The sequence below is a fragment of the Cervus canadensis genome, chromosome 24, assembly GCF_019320065.1.
Source record: "Cervus canadensis isolate Bull #8, Minnesota chromosome 24, ASM1932006v1, whole genome shotgun sequence".
Classification (NCBI taxonomy): domain Eukaryota; kingdom Metazoa; phylum Chordata; class Mammalia; order Artiodactyla; family Cervidae; genus Cervus; species Cervus canadensis.
In genome coordinates, this window is record NC_057409.1 from 38,058,786 (window position 1) to 38,081,908 (window position 23,123).

A 23,123-nucleotide genomic window follows, 5' to 3' on the forward strand; every position below is an offset into this window, starting at 1 on the left:
GCTTTATCTCAGTGGTGTGGAACCGAGCCCACCGTGTCTCTGAGGTATGCCTATATATTTCCTGAGAGGAGTAAATTATTATTTTAGCACAAATTCTTTTGTCTTATTAAGTTGACAGCACAGAATGATACCTGAGGGGAGATAAATTCCGATACGTGAGTTTTAATTATGAAAAAAGGTGGAAGAATCTGAACTTTGGAGTACTTACTAAAGACATGTGAAGTGGGAAGAGTGCTGGAGCAGAGGACCCATAGCCCTCAAGAGCCATGGGGTGGGGGGGTGGTAAATCAGATGCCTGCTGCCTTCCTAGAGGGGCCTCGGGTGGTCTGAATTGTTTGTTTTATGCTAAAGCAGTGAACACTTATACTAAGCAACTGAGCATGTGAATGTTCAAATGACACAATGGATGGATGGATGAATGGATGGATGGATAAATACACACACATGGACATACACTGTCCCGAACTCATTAGCACTCTCTCCCCGTAAAAGGAAAGCAAACAAACTAATTTAACATAAGCCCGTAAACAAAACAATGTTAGAAATGCTGCTTTGTAAAAACAATGCACAGAATTCTGAAAGCAAATAAAATCTCAGTGTTTTACGTATTGGAGCAACAGTAGGTTGTTCGATGTTGCAAATTTTCTGACACACTGAACCTTCCCGAACAGCTCACTGACTTTTCAGTTAGCTTTTTCTCTAGTTCCCCATTCCCACAGAGCTCAGGAATTGTCCTCCTTGGGGCCTAAACATTTGTCAGAATTGGCTCCTGAAGAAATCACACAAGCGGTGGCCAGCCCTACCATGAAGATTTTCTAGTGTGTTCTTGCTAGTGAATATGATCACAAAAGGTGACGTTTAAGGCATTTCGAGGCCATTTTTTAAAACCAGACTTGGCCGAATTCTTCTCTGAGGAAGTATGCAAGTTATTTTGCACGGCTCTGCCCCACCAAGCAAATACAGAATCAGAGAATGTTATTCTCTGTGGGCGCTATTCACAGAGTCAGCAGACAAAGGCTGAGCCTGAGTGGGCACCCAGCGCAGCTGCCCTTTCACCGAAGAAGTAACAGGTGATGACCTTTATTCACACAGGGGCTGACGTCTTTGAATCCACAGCCCCCAGGAACACAGCGCCTTGGTGCCCACAACCCAGTCAGTGGTGCCGAGACCTCAGGAGCCTGAGGAACTTGTATTCATAGCCTCTCGGCACCCCTGGTCCCCGCGCCATTGTCCACCCAGGCCTTAGCGGACAGGATAACTAATTAGGAGCATTGGGATTTAACCAGCAGAAAAACAAAGCATGACAGCTTGCCTGAGTTGCTTCACGGCCAGAACCTGTGTCCCCTGTAGCCGTCACAGCCTTCAGAAACTCCTGAATAAAATCTGGGGCAAGACGGGGACGAGGCCTCCATTAAAACATCACTAAATCTCTGTGAGCAACTTTCATCAGGGTCAGTCCAACCAGTGAATGAGTTAGGAGAGAGAACCATAAGTTATCTGGGAGGCAAATCATGCCATTTAAATAAGGAGGGTTTTCAACAGTGCATGTTGAAGGGAACGTGATGTTTCACGGTGAAGGGAAGGGACCGAATGTCGCTCTTTGAAGGATTGCCAGGTTGGTAGCAGAGCAAATGGAAAGTCACTCTTTCTCAGGAGAGCAGGTGGGAACAGTTCCCAACGCGTGTTCGGTCTCCCAGGGTTTCAGATCCTGGCGGGAGGGGAGAGGGGGAAGTGACAAGTGCCAGGTCTGTAACCGGGGTCTCCTGACTCCTTCCCTGAGGCCTCTGGTCCTCGGAGGCCTGCTGATTACGACTGCTGGCGTTTTCGTGTCGGGGCCGATTAGCTGAGTGGGTTAACACAGATGATCAACACGGTGGTATTGCAGGCTGTCGTTACACCAGCTGGTTAGTCTTTGCCGAGAGAAAACTGCCTGCCTGCAGACCCCGGCCCCACACCCGACTGCAGCCACACACCTAGCCCGCCGACGAGCGGAGGGCTAGGGACGGTGGGCAGGGACGCCAACACAAAACGTGGCTAGCCAGGGGCACAGTGCTTGCGCTTCTGGGGACACCAGGTGAGAAAAATGGCCCTGACTGATGAGTGCTGGATGGAGAGCCTTGTTGTCCAGGTGAGAAAGAGCTCAGAGATTTAAGATTCCAGAAGCCAACCGTGAGCCACCCGTGCCCTCCAACCTACCCCCGCCCCGAGTATAAACAGCCCGCTGCTGGGTGACGATGCAGCCGCACCACCGGATGGTGCTCAGTCAGCGCTGAAGCCACTTCCCTGGAGTCCGGTTTCCCGGCCCCCTCGACTGCTTTGGCTTCTGACCGTCTGCGTTGTGTTGTTAATTTGGGGGGTTGTGTTATTGCTGCTGTTTCCCACTTATTAAATAGCAGTTGTATTACTGACTAGGTGAGGGCCTGTTTACAAAGACAGAATGTCAGGTTAGTGTGGCTCTTACTAAAGGTGAAATTGGACTCCCCCCAGCACCCCCCCAACCTCCTCCTCAGCCTGCCACCTCACACATAAATATGTTTTGAGTCACTGGGAGCAGGCAAGACAGTATTTGGATCAAAACTAACCCATCATGTGTTCAGAGAAACAAATGCCGGCCATACCTTTGGTTGGTTAGTGGGGTGTAATTATATATGTTACCTAGTGCTGTATAATAAATTACCCCAAGACTTAGTAACTTAAACGTAAATGCTGCCTCCCATGGTTTCTGTGGGTCAGGAATCCAGCAGTTTAGTTGGGCACTGTGGGTATGGAGTCTGTTAGGAGGCTGCAGTCCTGACGTTGGTGGGTCAGGACCGCATCATCCACCTCCCTCCAAGGCGGGTTACTGCCCCATCTGGCGAGTATGTGCTGGTTGCTGGTGGGAGTCCTCTGCTGCTCCTTCCATGGGCCTTTCCATGAGCTGCTCAGGTGTCCTCATGACATGATGGCTGGCTTGTGAGTGACCTCTGAGACCTTGCCTTGAAAGTCAGCATCATATTCTGCCATACTCGGTTCATTTGAAATGATCACTAAGTCAGGCCCACATTTACGGGACAAATTAAAGTCCATCTTCTAAAAGGAGGTATGTCAAAGAATATGTGAGTATATTTTAAAACCACCATACTTTGTAATAGTCTTTTTTTTTTTTTTTTTGTATATTGTGTTATCACCTTTTTTCTACCCACTTTATGGGCAAGAAAACTGAGATTTAGAAAAATTAGCCAGCATATCAAAGCTCCAGGGCTTCTGCTCAGTGTCTGAACCAAGACTGAAGTTGGGGTTTTCTGACTCCTTTCTTTCTGCTGTACCGCGAGTGTGTGTATAAGAAAAAAAAAAAAAAAAAGGCAGCCTTTTGGGTACTCTCATCTCATACTTGACATTTTTATAGCACAGAGATATAAGGAGGAAAAATATAGCCCTAGAGAAATAAGGAAGCAAACTCCCTTATCATACGTGATATGCTCACAGGGAATAGCCTTAGGCTGCAGAAAGGTGTTTGGGTACATTTCTGTCGTGTTTCTTTTATTGCCCTGGTCAAACTTCCCTTATGCCACCAACAGCCAGCATGAAAGGGGGTTCCAAGAGTCCTTCTGACTCTTCCTTTTTATTTGGTTCAATTCAATAATCGTGTGTGCCAGGCACTGTGCTGGGAACAGAAGGTGAGTGAGTCACACAGCTCCTTCCTTCACTGAGCTCACAGGCTCAGGAGGAGGCAGACAAGCAGTTTTTAAGTTCAGGAGGAGCTAGAGTCAGGAAACACATCTAAACTAGTGTGGAAGGTTATATTCCACAAAGATATCCATAACTGTATCTCCCATCCCACATGCCCTTCTTACACTGTGACTTTGACATTCTTCCTATTGAGAAGGGGTATCTGGTTTTTTTGTTGTTGTTGTTTTTCTGAATTTGGATGGGCCTGGAGAAGGCAATGGCAACCCACTCCAGTACTCTTGCCTGGAAAATCCCATGGACGGAGGAGCCTGATAGGCTGCAGTCCATGGGGTAGAGAAGAGTCAGACACGACTGAGCAACTTCACTTTACTTTTCACTTTCATGCATTGGAGAAGGAAATAGCAACCCACTCCAGTGTTCTTGCCTGGAGAATCCCAGGGACGGCGGAGCCTGGTGGGCTGCCGTCTATGGGGTTGCACAGAGTCGGACATGACTGAAGCGACTTAGCAGCAGCAGCAGCAGCGTGACCATGGAAGTGATGCTATGTGACTTCAAGGCTAGGTCTTAAAAAGTGATACAGCTTCAAGCTGGTTCTCTTTGGGAACGCTCACGCTTGTAAACCAGCCGCCATGTTGTAAGGAAGCCCATATTAGCCCGTGCAGAGGCCCTGCAGAAAGAGGTCACATGTAGTCATTCCAGCTGACAGCCATCATCAGCCAACAGACATGTGAGTAAAGATACATCCAAATGACTCCCACCACCCCTAGCCTTCAAGTCTTTTCAGCAGAGGCTCCAATGAGGCTGCAGGTATCATGGAGGAAAGACAAGCCATCTCACTGTGTCCTGCCTGAAAGCCTGACCTATAGAATCTGAACATAATGACTGTTTTACACCACTAGGTTTTTGGGTAATTTGTTTACAAGCAGTAGTAACTGGAACACCCAGTAACTTGGCCATCAGAGAAGGCTTCCGAGTGGCTGTGATTCTAAATTAAAATGTGAGGCTCTATAGATGTGAGCAGGTGCCAGGCAATGGGAAGAGGACTTCCAGGCCATGGTAGCCTCGAACCCTTCTGTGACCTAACCCATGGAGAGAGGCAAGCAGGAAAAATTTGTTACTGACTTGGACCTTTACGAAGAGTAATTTTCATTACTGATTCTGACAGTTCATCTGCATGCTTCAGGATATTGATAAATTCTCTCAGAACATTCACGGGACAAGTATGATGGTATCGCATCAACCTCCTCAGAAATGACTCTGTGATGTGCCTCAAGCAACAAGGAGTGTGACATTTATAATCTTTTCATCCCACCTGCACATCTGAAACGTGAACCCAGCTCTCCATCAGACTCTAGCAGGGTGTTCTCTCTATTCATTTATTCATTCAGCAAATATTTATTAAGCACATACTATGTGCCCAGAGCCCTGAAGTTGAGAGGGCTCATTTTCTCAGAAAAGGACTAGCATTGCCTGATGGTTATGGTTAAACCCCTGTATTCTGCCTGAGTGCCAAGAACTAGTAGAGACTACCTATAGTTCTACTTCAATCTGGTGACACCCAGTAGGGTGTTACCCCTTGATGCTTCATGCCAGCCATTCTACCACATTTGTGGCTGGTCTTCAAAGAGCAGAGGGATAATAATAAGAAGGCTATGTCCAGTCAGGAGTTGGGGGCTAAGGAGGTTTCTAGCATGTTCAAAGTTCATTTGCTTGGCCATTATTAAAAAGTCTATTGTCCAGTCACTAAATCGTGTCCGACTCTTTGCAACCCCATGGACTGCAGTACACCAGGCTTGCTTGTCCTTCACTATCTCCAGGAGCTTGCTCTACCTCATGTCCATTGAGTCAGTGATGCCATCCAACCATCTCATCCTCTGTCAACCCCTTCTCCTGCCCTTAATCTTTCTCAGCAACAGGGTCTTTTCCAATGAACATTCAGGGTTGATTGCCTTTAGGATTGACTGGTTTGCTCTCCTAGCAGTGCCAGGGACTCTCAAGAGTCTTCTCCAACAGCACAATTCAGAAACATCAATTCTTCAGTGCACAGCCTTCTTTATGGTCCAACTCTCATATCCATACATGACTACAGGAAAAAAATAGTAGCTTTTTTGGACCTTTGTTGGCAAGTGATGTCTCTGCTTTTTAGTACACTGTCTAGGTTTGCTATAGCTTTCCTTCCAAGGAGCAAGCATCTTTTAGTTTCATGGTTGCAGTCACCATCCATGGAGATTTTGGAGCCCCAAAAAAGTCTACAAATGCTGAAAGGGAAGTAGAGAAAAGAGAACCCTCCTACACTGCTGATGGGACTGTAAATTGATGTAGCCACTTTGAAAAACAGTATGGAGGTTCCTCAAAAAACTAAAAATAGAGCTGCCATATAATCCAGCAGTCCCACACCTGGCCATATACCCAGACAAAACTATAATTCAAAAAGATACCTGCATGTCTGTGTTCATAGCAGCACTGTTCTATGTCACAGCAGCCAAGACATGGAAATAACCTAAATGTCCATTGACAGGTGAATGAATAGAGAAGATGTGTGTGTGTGTATAAATGATGCATATGCACAGTGGAATATTACTCAGCTATAAAAAATGATGAAATAATGCCATTTGCAGCAATATGGATGGACCTAGAGATTATCATACTAAGTGAAGTAAGTCAGAAAGAGAAAGACAAATACCATATGGTATCACTTTTATGGGGAATCTAAAATATGACATGAATGACCGTGTCTACAAAACAGAAACAGGCTCACAGACGTAGAGAACAGACGTGTGGTTGCCAAGCCGGGTGGAGTAGGGGAGGGAAGGATTAGGAGTGTGGGATTAGCAGATGAAAACCATTATACAGAGAATGGATAAGCATGGTCCTACTGTATAGCTTAGGGAACTATATTCAGTGTCTTGTGATAAACCATAATGGAAATGAATATTAAAAAGTAGATATGTATAACTAAGTCACTTTACTGCACAGAAGAAATTAATACAAAATTGTAAATCAACTATAGTTCAATATTTAAAAAAAAAAAAAAAAAAGACAAAGTTCGTTTGTTTGATGCTCTAAAGATGGGCTTCCCTGATGGCTCAGCAGGTGAAGCATCTGCCCACAATGCCGGAGACACAGGAGACATGGGTTCAATCCCTGGGTTGCGAAGATCCCCTGGAGGAGAAAAATGGCAACCCATTCTGGCCTGGGAAATCCCATAAACAGAGGAACCTGGTGGGCTACAGTCAAAAGAGTGGCAAAGAGTCAGACACGACTGAGTACAACTACGTCATCTAGAGATGGACTGAGGAAGCAGAGCAGCCTCATTGGACGGCATTAGCGCGTGTGTCTCAGCTGAAACGTTTGGCTGCATGTGCTGTGCTGAGTCACTTAGTTCTATCCGTCTCTTTGTGACCCCATGGACTGTAGCCCGCCAGCCTGGCTTCCCTGGTAGCTCGGCTGCATGTGCTAGTGGCCTGCAATTCCATCTGCATTTGTAACTTACTGCTCTTCCATAGTATCACCCCCAACTCTCTTGAGGAAAAATTAGCAGGCTGATGGGGGCAGCTGTTCATATTGTTCTTTGTTTTTAAATTTCTGGCTAAATTCTAATAAACAATCAACACACTCTCTGGGATTTTAAACAGGATTCAATATCATTTGTGACAGCAAGAAAGATCTTTATAGCATAACCAATTAAAAAGTATAGGGTGCAGCCTTGGTCATTCAAAAAGCTATTGAAGCATTAATAAGCCTGGACTTCTGTAGCTGGGGAGCAGGTTTCTGTCACTCAGAAATGTTCCCCCCCTGCCCAGAGAGCTAGTCACTCTAGCTAGACTCCTAAGTGATGTCTGTTATGTGCCAGACAGTTATGTGCCAGGTGCGGGGACAGGAAAGAAAAAGCACCGCGTCTGCCCTCTTGGCAGGTGGGGGGCTTCCCAGGGGGTGCTTGTGGTGAGAAACCTGCCTGCCAGTGTAGGAGACAGAAGAGACACAGGTTCGATCCCTGTGTCATGAAGATCCCCTGGAGGAGGGCATGGCACCCACTCCAGTATCCTTGCCTGGAGAATCCCATGGACAGAGGAGCCTGGCGGGCTGCAGTCCACAGGGTCACAAAGAGTTGGGCACAACTGAAGTGACTTAGCATGCACACACTGCCCTCTGGGAGCACCAGCTCTCCCAGTTCAATCCTGGTCCACCGGCCTAGCCAAGCCAGCCCACATTTCAAGGGAGGGAAGTGCGGTTTCAGAACAGTGTTTTGTTGACTCCAATTCCTGCAGAGGCCAGGAAAGCGGCACCCATGCCCAAAGCAGGCCAAGGGTGAGTCTGCAGGTCATGCTGAGAAGCCAGGGAGTGTCCCCTCTGAAGGGGACAGCTGTTCCTCTGAGCCCAGAGCTGTTATCCCTTCCCTTTTCTCCAAGAGGAGCTGGAAATCCGTATTTTTATGTGAAATTTTTCAATATTTAAACACTCTGCAGGCCAAACAAAACACAGCTACTGGTTCTGACCCCTGCTTTATAACAGAGAATGCCGGCTTTTGTTCCGTCAAACTTAATGAATGCTCAATTATGGGAAGGAATTTGGAGCTTAGTGTTAGATTGTGCTCCTCCAAAGGCTGCACACCCCATTTCGAAACCTTGAGATACTCACTGACAGACTCGCACAGGCTGACAGCTGGGCTCTGAAAGTGGACATGCAAAAGGAAGCAGGCAAACTATTCCAGGTCACTTTGCAAGGTCAGGGAAGTAATGCAAACATTAGGAAGGCCGCAGACAGAGGTCAGGTGGCAGCCAGGAAGCCCTCCATTTCCTCGAACTGTTGGTTAATAAATCATTTTCAAAAGTATCAGCAGATTCCCCCCTCCCTGGCACTGCTTTCTGAGGTGGAAAATTAAATAGAAATCAAAACTAAGATGGCTGTCAGGAAGTTTCAGGAGACCAGCAAACCAGTGTGAGGGCAACAGGGGATGAAGTTTCTGCCTGGAGCAAAGGTCTCCAAAGGAGTGATGATACCTGACCTTAGGCATCGCAGAAGGGCTGAACAGTGCAGTGGTTATACATGGAGCCTTGGAAGCCAGCTGCCCACATTCAGACGCTCACCCCAGACTCACTTAGGTGACCCTGGGCAAGTCACTTCACTTGGTGCCTCAAGGAGCACTTCAGGAACTTCACTGGTGGTTCAGTGGTTAAGACTCTGCACTCACATTGCAGAGGGGAATGGGTTCAATTCCCGGTCAGGAAACTAAGATCCTGCGTGCTTCAGCCAAAATATTAAAAAAATTTTTTTTTTAATTTTTTTAAAAATTAAAAAAATTTTTAAGTTTAAAAAAAAAAGCAGCAGCACTTCATTCCTGCAGCAGGGGTAGTAATTGTACCTGCCCTGAAATGTGCTTGTGAGGTTTAGAGAAGTTAATATGTACGACCCTTAGACCTCTGCTTAACAGAGAGGGCTTAAGAGAGAGGAGATGTGCCCGTGGTACCCTGCTGGTGCAGTGTTGCCTGGAGACATGGACCTTCGTAAACGGCCCTCTGCAGCTTTCTTCAGTGGCACCGCGACTCTGCCCCTGTGGACACTAGACTGCAGTTGTCACAACATAAGTAATGCTGGCTGCACCCTGCGTTCTGCCTCTCAGATTCTGCAGGGGGCTCTAGGCCACAGGTTCCTCCAATGTGGCAGCAGCTGCCCACGTGCATGCTAAGTCGCTTCAGTCATGTCTGACTCTTTTGCAACCCGACAGACTGCAGCCTGCCAGGCTTCTCTGTCCATGGGATTCTCCAGGCAGGAATACTGGAGTGGGTTGCCATTTCCTAGCCCAGGGGATATTCCCAGGGATCGAACCCACATCTCTGATGTCTCCTGCATTGGTAGGTGGGTTCTTTACTATTAGGTCCACCTGGGAAGCAGAGTCACCATATGGAGCAGCACCTTGGTAGGGAAAGCTTCCTCCTGCCTCCAGGATGGTCCCCTGGACCAGACATCCCAAGTGACCCCACAAGGAGGATTGCACCTGGATAGCCCTCCATCCCCCCCTTTCTCCCAGGCAACAAGATCTCCCTAAGGCTCTGCTGGAGCAAGTCAGGTATTACCCTCCCACCCTTGCCACCTTCATTAGTCTTGCTGAGAGACTTTCCAAGCTTAAACCAGAAGGTGGGTGTTGCTTTCCAGATAAAGGTGGGCACCTTCAGCTCCTGTCTCTGAAGAATGCATGCCCTTTTGGTGGGCTGTGCAGAGATTATCTTTTCAATGTTAACAAAAAGCATTGTGTTAAGTTTTATAGAACCGTAGAATACATATTTTGTACGCTAAAAAAAAAAGTCTGTGCTATTTCTGCAGCTATAGAAGGGAGGAGCTTACTAGACTGAAATGTTGGCAGAAACAAAGAGAACCCGTGTTCTTTCCCAATGCAATTATAGTTTTACTTGCTTGTAAAGCACACAGGTTTCCAGTACGTTCTTCCATGAGTATGGGAGAGGCCCTGCTGCGAGAGTAATTGGCTTTCTAGCTTCCTTTAACACTGAGGTGGAAGGGAGCTGGACTGAAGGGCCTTTACTCCTAGAATGAACTGGTGTTGAATTGTGTTGAAATCCTCTCCATCTCCCTGAACCCATGTGTTCTATTAAGTCTTAGTGAGGAATGGAAACACAGCTTACCTCTGAAAATATCTCCATCCTTATCACTTCTCATAGCTTATAAAATCCAAGTTTCCTTTTTATTTTTAATGGATTTTTAACTTAACCCTCATAGGGATTATTCTCAACCCTGTTAACCTGTGTGGTTAAAGCTATATGGCATCTTTAAATGACAAATTCATGCAGTACATCCAACTTTGGACCACTTTTTTCTCTGACTTTGGCCTTGCCCTGTCTCTGTTCCCAAGAGGAGAATCACAGGTGTATTTGGATAAAAACCACCTTAATCACCTCACTTCTTGAGTCCTGAGTTTCCTCATTTGTGAAGTGAAAAGGTTGAATTAAGAATTTTTTCAGCCCCTTCCAGCCCTGCGGCCCTGGTTCTATGATTTTAGGATCCTTGAGAAGCAATTAAACTGTGGAAGCCACTCTACCTGTACCTACTTTCTGAGGTTTCCCAGTCAGTGGGCATAAAACAGCCAAGCTCGGGGCACAGCCAGAAACCTGGGAGGAGAACCACCTCTCAGCTCCTTCAGTTCTAAGCAACAAACAGCAAGGTTTCCGTATGCCAAAGGTCAACTGGTATTTCAACTTTTTGTCATTAAATAGAAGTTCTAAGCATTTTCGCAAATACAATCTAAATGACAGCTTACAAAAATAAGCCAAATATACTGATTTTTGTATATCCCTTTTTTGTTGTTGTTCAGTCGCTAAGTCATGTCCAACCCTTTGCGACCCCATGGACTGCAATACGCCAGGACTGTCCTTCACCACCTCTGAAAGTTTGTTCAAACTCATGTACATTGATTTGGTGATGCCATCCAACCATCTCATCTTCTGTCACCCCCTTCTCCTTCAACCTTCAATCTTTCCCAGCATCAGGGTCTTTTCCAGTGAGTTGGCTCTTCGCATCAGGTGGCCAAAGTATTGGAGCTTCAGCTGCATTATCAGTTCTTCCAATGAATATGCAGGGTTGATTTCCTTTAGGATTGACTGGTGTGATGTCCTTGCTGTCCAAGGGACTCTCAAGAGTCTTCTCCAACACCACAATTAGAAAGCATCAGTTCTTCAACAAATTGTCTTCCTAATACCTTATTTCCTACTGGCAATTAGAAATAATGCCCAGCATACAAAAGTTGGCCAATAAAACATATGAAAGATAATATGCAATTTAGTGGGTTTGCTCCTAATATGGGCAGCGTCACTCAGGTTATCTGGTGATCAGTGGGTTGATGTTTGGCAGGGCTAATAGCAGAGAGCCCACTGCAGCTCAGACAATAAAAGGACAGGGCATTCATAAGGGAAGGCGTAGACCTGACAACAAGGCAGGATATTGTGAATGGATTCTTGGCTGGAGCAGAGGTCAAGGGTGCAGAGAAAGTCTCAGCAATAGTGGATAATAAAACTACTAGTTGGAGTTTCCCCTTTTTCTCTTTTCTCTGCCTACTGCCTGCTGGAGGCAGGAACTCATCATCTGATAAGTGGAAGAAAGGGACTAGAAAGAGCCAGGATTCTCAGCCTGAGGGCTTTGCTCCTGAGTGGTTAGGACACAGTCTCACTGAAGGCCAAGGGCTCATTCCACTGTCATGTCGCAGCAAGCAGAGAAAGAGGAACATTCAGGAAACCCACTACCCACAGTAATGACAGCAGCCTATCCTTTGAAAAGTGAAAGTGTTAGTTTCTCAGTCCTGTCTTGACTCTTTGTGACCCATCGACTGTAGCCCACCAGGCTCCTCTGTCCATGGGATTCTCCAAGCAAGACTACTGGAATGGATAGCCATTCCCTTCTCCAGGGGATCTTCCCCAACCCAGAGATCGAACCCAGGTCTCTTGCATTGCAGGCAGATTCTTTACTCTCTGAGCCACCAGGGAAGCCTATCCTTGCTCATACGTATTAGGGTATCTCAGGTGGCCCTAGTAGTAAAGAATCCACTTGCTAATGCAGGAGATGCAGGAGACGTGGGTTTGATCCCTGGGTGGGGAGGATCCTCTGGAAGAGGGAATGGCTACCCAGCTATCCACTCCAGGATTCTTGCCTGGAGAATTCCATAGAGAGAGGAGCCTGGCGGACTACAGTCCTTGGGGAGACCGAGAGTCAAACATGACGGAGCACCTTGAACCATCTCTTACCAAGTCACATTCTATCCCGGGCACTTAAAATCTTTGTAAAATAAGGAGGTTATACTAATAATTAGATTAACAATAGTTACTTTTTATTATATGCTGGGCTGCCCTTGTGGCTCAGCTGGTAAAGAATCCGCCTGCAATGTGGGAGACCTGAGCTCGATCCCTGGGTTGGGAAGATCCCCTGAAGAAGGGAAAGGCTATCCACTCCAGTATTCTGGCCTGGAGAATTCCATGGACTTTTTGCCTATGGGGTAGCAAAGAGTCAAACATGACTGAGCGACTTTCAGTTTCACTTTCAAGAAATGTTAGTTACTTTTATTTTTTAGTACTTACTTTAGGCCAAATCCTGTTCAAAATCTACATGGATTAACCATGTAATCCTCACAACAGCCCTCTAAGACAGGAGTATTATTATTCATCTTTTGCCAGTGGAATGAACTTGCCCAAAGCCTCCTAGTTAAAGTAGAGGAGCGGGGGTTCAAACCCAGGCCATCCTGTTTTAGCACATACTCTTATTTTTCAAATTTTTTCAATTTTGTATGAAAATTTTCAGACTTATCAAAACAAAAATCAATAACTACCAGCCACTACCTCATTACCACTGAAGCTACAGGAGTCCCTTCACTAAGGGCACGCGCTCCAAGCCAGTACACTGTACCATCTGCTTCAAGCACTGAGGCTGTCTTATTTCTAAAGGCAGACTGGTAGCGGGATCCCCTAGGTGGCAAGGCCGAGCCCTGCCATTGCCAAAGCCCCACCAAGTCTTTCCACTGGGTGGAGGGAGGGAATTCTAAGCAAGGGGGATGAAAATGAGGTGCCAGAGGGCCAGCACCATGTGTGGCAAGAGTTCCCAGAGCCCAGGACATTTAGTGGAGACACTGGGATCGTAGTGGTCAGGCCCAGTCCCCTGCCCAGCTTCCCCCACACAGGCCAGACCCCCTAAAATGTTTGCATTCTGACCTCTGCCATGGTGGTCAAAATATTTCCATACTGTCCAACCCATTGACCCGTAGATGTCAAAAACAGCAAGTTTCTAGAACACAGAAATGGATTATCCACAGAATATATTAACTTACAGTTCCAAAGGGAATGCAGGGCTAAAAACATATGGATTCTTTGTGCTATGAATTTGCTTTTTGCATTTCAAAAGTTTGGAGTTAACACATTCTACATTCAAAACTGGCTGACCCGTGTCATGTGTGTTTTTGTATTTTACGGCTAGTCTGATTCCAAAAAGGACTTTTGTGGTTGAGCTCCTCTCTCTCCTCTTTCGTGCGTGTGTGTTTATAACTGTGACTAATTTTAATTCCCATCCCTTTCCATTGGTTTGAATCATTGGCATATACACTTATCAAAGATGATTCTTTGCTGCTGGGGATCCTGCATGCCTGGAGTCCTGCGAATAGCCCTCCCACCGAATGTGGTTAGGAAACCCAACTCGTCTAGAATTGCCTTTAGCCTCAAGGTTCTCTTCCCTTCAGCTACTGGAAAGATAGAGAGCAAAAATCTCTGATGCAGCTGACATTTTAGGTGTGTATATAATTTACCAAATTGTTGGCCACTCAGCTCTTAGTCAGTGGTCACGAAAGGAATTAGCAACCCTCCCCTGCTCCCCCAAAACCCCAAGAAGGAAGGGTGTTACTTGGCTTTGGCACAGGCCTGCTGGCACAGTGTCAGACAGCAGCACCATGGTGCATTTCGGCCACAGAAGGCTTTGGGGTGGCAGAAAGGGCCAAAATAGTTGTGGCGTAAGTTGGCCAAGATATTAAGCAGTTCTGAGTTTAATTTAACACAGAGATAACAGCTCTTTTTTGTTGTTGTTTTGTTTTGTTTTGCAACTGGCCGCTGCTTTCTCTGTTTCCATGGGACCAAAGATTTCAGCCAGGAGTTAGTTCATAAGGGCATTAAAGCCCTTTCAAAGTGAGGCATGTAATGGTCTTTACACAGGCTTTCACATTTGGCTGGCCAAGATGGAGTAAGGATAAAAAGGCACATGGGGATCCAGGAGAAGCTGAAAATGGATCTTGAGGCTTGAATTCCTCCTATGAGTTTGCTTAAGCCACATTGCCTGAGCTTAGAATAGAGAGGCAGGCAGTCTGTCTCCTTGGGATAAGGAAGGATTTGGAACTCAGCGACTGTGAGGTCTTGGCCTCTCCTGTGTTTTCTGGTTTGTTTTGTTAGCAGGGGCAAGTTATTCTAGTTTCTTGCTTCTGGGGTTTTCTTCCGCACACTTACAAGCTGAGTCTCCACCCCATGGATGGCACTGGCGTGGATGGAATGGGATAATGAGAGGGGTGGAGAGAGAAGTTGATTCAGCTGCTTAGGATGAGGGAGGCAAAGAAACTTCAGACCTCGGAGCTGGCTTCTGAGTCCATCAACGGTGGAGAGGAAAGCGGCACCCCCAAGGACAGAAGTGCCCCCAGTCTGGAGAAAAGCTGGTCTCTCAGACAGTACTATGGCTAGTTCGTTAGGAAAACCAGCTTAATGACTGGATGGTGATTTTATTACCCATGAAATGGTTAAGATGTAGTAGTTTATAGTATTTAGAAGAGTAATCCATGAAGTGTATTCACAAGTAATCAGATACACCTAAAAATATTAAAATGGTAAATTTTATGCTATGTATATTTACCACAGTTAAAAAAAAAAAAAGGTTACTTTTAAATGATCATGAGCTTCTCAGGAAACTACTGGCACACTTTGATTTATGGACTGTATTTTACAACTTTTCAGGTATTTGTTAACTGTTAGAACTGTGATGCAGTGGGTTAAAAATGCAAATAACAAGACACATGTGCTAGTGAGTTAGTGCCCTGAAAGAGATACATTTAGGAAGAAAGATCCACCCTTCACGTGTGGGATCTGGAGGGGCTGGCCCAGTGGGGTGTCCTCAGTCCCCAGGCTGGGAGCAGAAAGGGTAGTAGTATGAGTCTTTACAAGACACGTTCCCCAAATAAAATGTCACCTGAGTTGCTTAGCTCTTAGACCTGCTCACAGAAACTTTTAAAGCAATCCATAAGTAAGTGAAAGCGTCTTAGTGGCTCAGACCATAAAGAGTTTGCCTGCAATTCAGGAGACCTGGGTTCAGTCCCTGAGTCAGGAAGATCCCCTGGAGAAGGAAATGGCAACCCACTCCAGTATTCTTGCCTGGAAAATCCCTCGGATGGAGGAGCCTGGTGGGCTGTATAGTCCATGGGGTTGCAGAGTTGGACATGACTGAGCCACTAACTCTACTACTGTAAGTGAAAGGGTCAACCTTGAATGCAAGTCTCTATCTTCTATGCAAGAGGAAGCGCCCAGTAAGCATCTGCTGAATTAATCAGTTATTAGAAGAGCAAGACGAGGAGGAGAATGAACTTGAGAGGAGTTGTGTGTTACTACAGGCTGTTGTTGCATAGTGAGCCTTTGTGAACTGAAGACGGCTAATGTTTATCTTTTTTTCTTTTACCTTTGGGACTATTTGGTTCTGAGTTCAAACACCTGTCTTTGCAGTAAAGCTTTAAATAAGCATGGCCTGTTGTGTGGCTGCAGCTTGCCCTCTGCATGTAGCCCAGTAGTTGAGAGTACAGAGGCTGGCAACAAGACAGCCTGGGTTTGCATCTTGTGATCTTGAGCAAGTCACTTAAACAGTTATCATTAAAATGAGAATGATTAAAGTACCTCCCTCACAAGATGGCGAAGTTAAGCAATTCACAAATACATAAAGTGCTTAGAAGAATGCCTGGTGTATAGTGAAAGCCCCACGGATGCTGCTGTGGAAAGTCCCTCACCGTAATATTAACAAGGTTCAGCAGATTTATCACACTGATGAGCCTTTAGGCTGCGCCCTTTTAGTCTGACTAGCAATTCTAGCTGTCTGTGAATAGCAAGAACACCTTAACTGACAATAGAAATTCTGAAATGGCTCAAAGGGGATTCCCTCCCTGGACAATTTGGCATTTATTTCAAATCCTACTTCTGCCTCTCCCACCAATCTCTCGTAGTTTAGATGGCTTCAATTTTTTCATCTCTGACATGGATTATAATTTACCTTACGTGACTGGTAAGGAAACTAGTAAAGTATACATTGACATTTTATCGAGGTCCCTTAGCAAATTATTAAATGTAATAAAATGTTTTCAAATGGCACTGCACTGATACTGGCATTAAAAAAATTACACTGAAAATAGTAGTCAACTTGTTAATAACCATACTCTTTAAAGGCAGTATTATAAAGCTAAGTAACAATACCCCAATAGAAGAACCAAAAAAAAAAAAAAAAAGACAATATGTAGCCATTCTGATATAGAATGGAAATGCAAAATCAGAATTTGGTAGAGTGATTCTGCTAGTGACACTGCATTTAATGATGGCCTTTGCTACTATCAGGTTGTATAGCATATTTTTAGTAGTAAATTACTTTATATGTAAGTGTGCACACATATATATGCAAATATATATTATACACAGCCATATATTTAAGGAAATGGTCTCTTCTCCATAATTTGAAGATTCCTGGTAACTCCATTTTAATTTAATAACATATGTTCGCACTTGATCTTAACTACCTGCTTCCTCGGATGCCCTATAATTTATACTGTTGACATTGCCTTGTGACAGGAATTATGAGCACTAAAGCCAGTTTGGGATCCTTAAAAAATGAATGAAAAATAAAGAGGAAAAAGCAATCACCCATGGATGGGACGGGTTGAGGGTGGCAGGAGAAGAGGAGGAAGGCAGCTTGTCCCAGTAATGGCCTTGGAAGTCGGAAAGGAGAGGCAGCTGGCCACCTCAGGACGTGTTATTTTTCCTGTGGCTTCTTGCTCCGCTCCACCCCCACCTCTTCCAGTCTGAGCTTTGAGTAGAGTTGAATTTTCACCGCAGAACTTGGCTGGGTCTCCTCAGGGACTTTCTCTTTCCCATCTTTCCATAAATTATAGGTTTGCACATGAGAGCAGAACAGATGATTCCCATTATCTTTTGGGTTGGGTTAAGTTTTTTTTTTTTTAAACCTCCTGCCCACTCTTAAATGTGTATCCTAGTTCAGGGAGGTGGAGTTTTATTAACAGTGGCCCATCCACCAGTGACTTGCCCCCCTCTTCCTTAATAGGATGGTTTTAGCCTGATTTCCTTGACCAGTGTGACTGTGATCATTTTCCTTGGCCTTTAAATACTCTCAGGAAGTCACTGCTCCAGGAGAACAGGGCCTGTTGGAGCTGTTCACTCATATCCTGAGCACCTGGAACAGTGCCCAGCGTTCTGCAGGCTCCCCATGAATGGATATGAGGATTTTGTTCCTTATTTTGGTGGTGGAGTGATATTTCTAAGGCACTGTTTACTTTCATAAATGACCTATTCAGATCATTGTAAAGGAATCAGACAGATCCACAGGCGTTAATTTATACCAGGGTATAGAGGCCACTTATAGGTAGGGTGTAGGGTTCACTGAAAGCTAGAGCCACTGCTAGTAGTTAAGGTTAATTGAGCTCCAGTCCCGGGCATTCTTTGATTATATACCCAGACCAGATGCAAACTCAGTAAAGAAAGGGGAAGGGAATTCACTGCTTTGCATCTGAGCTTGGTGGTGGTGGTGGTTTAGTTGCCGAGTTGTGTCCAGTTCTTGCGACCCCATGGACTGTAGCCTGCCAGACTCCTCTGTCCATGCAATTTCCCAGGCAAGAATACTGGAGTGGGTTGCCATTTCCTTCTCCAGGGATCTTCCCCACCCAGGATCGAGCCCGTGTCTCCTGCATTGCAGGCAGATTCTCTACTGACTGAGCTATCAGGGAAGCCCTGCATCTGGGCTTATTCAGCTCTTTTTGGTTTCTTAAAGAACTCAAGCTCAGCTTCTAAACGAAGTGCTAGGGAAAAGGTACAAAGGAAAATTAAAAGATGTGACCTAATTCCACTTCCAAAATTTGGAACATTCTGTTACTTATAGACATAAAAGTAGAGTGAAGGAATTCTTCCAAAAAATATCCTTGATGGTAGGGAAGGAAGAGGCGAAGAAATGAAAGATTACATTTTTTAGAAAGAATAGTTAATGTTTGATGCTGAATACACTAGAAAAGTTTGGGGACCTGCCTGGAAGAGCACGGATATTGAGGATGACAACCTGGTCTCATCAGAAGAGAAGCCTTGCAAGGAAGGGGGCTGGAGAGAAAAGGGAGGCAAGTTACAAATGGAGGATCATGACAGCAAAAAGGAAAAGCTGAGATGTTCAACTTGAGACACTAGAGGAAGAAACAGCCAAAGTTGAGTGGGGAAGAGGGGGAGAAAAAGATGCTACCAAGAAGCATCTTGTAGCAATGGCAGAAACTGATCTACAGTGAACAAACTGGGGAAGATATTTTTAAAATCCAGCTCCTTTGAATGAGACCTCCACCAAGTAGACCCATTAGAAGGTCTAGAGATTAACTATAAATTTTCAATTTGACCTTATCTTGTAGTTTAATAAACTAAATATGTACTTGTCCACTATCTCTTGCCCTAACCTTGACCAAGATCTACTAAATTAATACCCTCTCTTTCTACTTGACTGCCCTGGCAGTGCTGCTGTTCTCACTGTGCTAAATATAGTCCCAGGGACAAAAGGGATGAGACACATGAAAGGCAACAGCTTAGGATATGTTAATATATGACTTTCTTGTTCAAGACCAACTAATCCATCTTAGGAGCCCCCTAGAACTCCTGCTTTTTGATGTTAGCTCATTTATTTGATGACTTGGTAATGAGTAAGTCCTTCTGAACTGTATTTCATAATATAAATTAAATCATAACATGTGACGGTTAAATCCCCCCACTCTGAGGGTTCAATCCTACATTAATTCTGTTGTTTACTCTAAATAGAGACGACATTAATTTCATACTTAGAAGCCTAGTATATTTAGATGGTCTTGTTTACCTAAGTAGTGACTTGCAGTTAAGATTCTGAAAGCCTTTCTCTATGGTGTAATCTTTTTGTGTCAAATGCATCGTGTACTCTGCCTTAGAGGCAAAAATATATCATTCAGACTTGCTCTTGACCTAGAAAATGGGCCATGGAAGGAAACAAACTAAATGAACAATGAGTTGCCTTAGATGCATGTCTACCAAGTTATTCACTTTAATACAAATTAGCAAAGGAATTGTCATTCTTATTCTCTAGCTATATGTTTTCTACAGAAACATATTACTGTATCACTATAGGCCTAATATAGTCTCTAACAGATGCCTAGACCTTGTGGTGTTCCTCTGAGTGTAGGATAAGAAGAATAACTATTAACATTTTGAGCTCTTAATACCTGTCACTTACCATTCTAAGAACTATACCTGTAGATACTTGTTTGACCCTCACAATGAAGTGGGTATTATTGTTATCCCCATTTCATAGATGAAGACCTAAGCAGAGAAGGGAAATGGCTTGCTGAAGGTCACTAGCTGGTACATGGGAAAGTCTCCAAATTTGAACTGAGTTAGCCATTGCTCTTAATTACTATGTAAGGATACCTCTGATTCTATGGAACGTCTACCAAAATGATATTAGTTGGTATAAGATATGCTTTTAGGCAGTACATGGTCATGGCATTAAATGACATTTCCTTGAGGTTGTATCAAGCAAAGTTTCATTCCATTGCTGGTGGGACTTGAACCCCTAATACCTGCATATCTCCCTTTCAGAGTTACTGGAAGCTCAGGACCTTTCAACAGTTAGGTTATCTTGATTTTATGGCAAGGGATCCTGGACTACCATTTATGGTATTCATATAAGACTGTCATTTTTAAATGTATTTACTTAAGCAAACAAGTGAGTCAACTGAAATTAATTAACACATGTGGAGACAGGAATCAAGACCATCCCCAAGAAAAAGAAATGCAAAAAAGCAAAATGGCTCTCCGAGGAGGCCTTACAAATAGCTGTGAAAAGAAGAGAAGCAAAAAGCAAAGGAGAAAAGAAAAGATATACCCACTTGAATGCAGAGTTCCAAAGAATAGCAAGGAGAGATAAGAAAGCCTTCCTCAGCGATCAATGCAAAGAAACAGAGGAAAACAATAGAATGGGAAAGACTAGAGATCTCTTCAAGAAAATTAGAGATACCAAGGGAATATTTCATACAAAGATGGGCTCAATAAAGGACAGAAATGGTATGGACCTAACAGAAGAAGAAGATATTAAGAAGAGGTGGCAAGAATACACAAAAGAACTGTACAAATCACCCTTTCCAGTGCCCTTTTAAGGCTGATGCAGTGCCATAAGAGGCTAACACAGGAGGGTAAAGAAAGTCTCCATAAAACCCAGAGAAGAGATTTTTAGAACTCTTCTCTGGATCCTGTCTGGAGTCACAACTGAACTGGAAGATTTTAAGTCTTAGCACTTACTAGTATGTGTGTAGTTAATACCAAAGTCATTAAATTTAAACTTGACCTTCAATAAATAAATAAATAAACTTACTGCGATAATTAAAAAAAAAAAAGAACTGTACAAAAAAGATCTTCATGACCCAGATAATCACAATGGTGTGATCACTCACCTAGAGCCAGACATGCTGTAATGTGAAGTCAAGTGGGCTTTAGGAAACATCACTACAAACAAAGCTAGTGGAGGTGATAGAATTCCAGTTGAGCTATTTCAAATCCTAAAAGATGATGCTATGAAAGTGCTGCACTCAGTATGTCAGTAAATTTGGAAAACTCAGCAGTGGTCACAGGACTGGAAAAGGTCAGTTTTCATTCTAATCCCAAAGAAAGGCAATGCCAAAGAATGCTCAAACTACCACACAATTGCACCCGTCTCACATGCTAGTAAAGTAATGCTCAAAATTCTCCAAGCCAGGCTTCAGCAATACGTGAACCGTGAACTCCCAGATGTTCACGCTGGTTTTAGAAAAGGCAAAGGAATCAGAGATCAAATTGCCAACATCTGCTGGATCATCGAAAAAGCAAGAGAGTTCCAGAAAAACATCTATTTCTGCTTTATTGACTATGCCAAAGCCTTTGACTGTGTGGATCACAATAAATTGTGGAAAATTCTGAAGGAGATGGGAATACCAGACCACCTGACCTGCCTCTTGAGAAACCTGTATGCAGGTCAGGAAGCAACAGTTAGAACTGGACATGGAACAACAGACTGGTTCCAAATAGGAAAAGGAGTACGTCAAGGCTGTATATTGTCACCCTGCTTCTTTAACTTATATGCAGAGTACATCATGAGAAACGCTGGGCCGGATGAAGCACAAGCTGGAATCAAGATTGCCCAGAGAAATATCAATAACCTCAGATATACAGATGACACCACCCTTATGGCAGAAAGTGAAGAAGAACTAAAGAGCCTCTTGATGAAAGTGAAAATGGAGAGTGAAAAGTTTGCTTAAAGCTCAACATTCAGAAAACTCAGATCGTGCCATCCGGTCCCATCACTTCATGACAAATAGATGGGGAAACAGTGGAAACACTGTCAGACTTTAGTTTTTGGGGCTCCAATATCACTGTGAATGGTGATTGCGGCCATGAAATTAAAAGATGCTTACTTCTTGGAAGGAAAGTTATGACCAACCTAGACAGCATATTAAAAAGCAGAGACATTACTTTGCCAACAAAGGTCTGTCTAGTCAGGGCTATGGTTTTTCCAGTGGTCATGTATGGATGTGAGAGTTGGACTATTAAAGAAAGCTTAGCACCATAGAATTGATGCTTTTGAACTGTGATGTTGGAGAAGACTCTTGAGAGTCCCTTGGACTGCAAGGAGATCCAACCAGTCCATCCTCAAGGAGATCAGTCCTGGGTGTTCATTGGAAGGACTGATGTTGAAGCTGAAACTCCAATACTTTGGCCACCTGATGCAAAGAGCTGACTCATTGTAAAAGACCCTGATGCTGGGAAAGATTGAGGGCAAGAGGAGAAGGGGACGACAGAGGATGACATGGTAGGATCCATCACCGACTTGATGGACATGGGTTTGGGTGGACTCCAGGAGTTGGTGATGGACAGGGAGGCCTGTTGTGCTGCGGTTCATGGGGTCACAAAGAGTCGGACACGACTGAGCGACTGAACTGAACTGAACTGAACACAAGTGGAAATGCTGCTTTGAAATCGTCTGTGAAGGTGTTTTCACATGATTGAAGTTTTGGAACTTTCCCAGTTCTTCTATTTTGAAATTCACTTTAAAGCAATAGTTTTGGCAAGTAGTGAAATCCTTATTCTCTTATCACACAAAAATCTCAGTTTTCTTCTGTGGGTTGAAGACTTATCTGGGATAGAGTTCTCACCAGGTCATGCAGAAGGGTGAAAAATATAATATGGTGAATTTGTCCTCTCTTGTGAAATGTGGTGATAGTAGCTGCTCTTAATGTCCTTCCTAGGCAAAATTAAAACAGGGCACTTTTTAAAAAGTTGTTGTTTAGTCTCTCAGTCGTGTCCAACTCTTTGGCAACCCCATGGACTGTAGCCTGCCAGGCTCCCCCGTCCATGGGATTTCCCAGGCAAGAATACTGGAGTGGGTTGCCATTTCCTTCTCCAGGGTATCTTCCCAACCCAGGGTTTGAACTTGCGTCTCCTGCATTACAGGTGAATTCTTTACTGCTGAGCCACCGGGGAAGCCCCTTTAAAAATTGTACTGATCCAGAAAACATGAAATCTGGGTGCTCTTGCTCAGTCACTCTCATAGTATGATTCCTTTCAGTTGCCCAAGTAGCCTTGAGTACTTCTGAGAGGGTGATGTGGAATCATGCCAATTCTTTCTAAAGTGCATTCAAA

General features: G+C 44.4%; 1 protein-coding gene and 1 non-coding gene across 2 annotated transcripts in view; both read left to right on the forward strand.

Moving 5' to 3' along the window:
• Positions 1-23,123, forward strand: part of PLEKHM3 (pleckstrin homology domain containing M3) — a 203,934-nt gene that overhangs the window by 117,772 nt on the left and 63,039 nt on the right. The gene's annotated exons all lie outside the window — the stretch shown is intronic.
• Positions 20,597-20,719, forward strand: LOC122426938. The gene has a single exon (XR_006265287.1). It is a non-coding gene; the product is annotated as a small nucleolar RNA SNORA26 (small nucleolar RNA).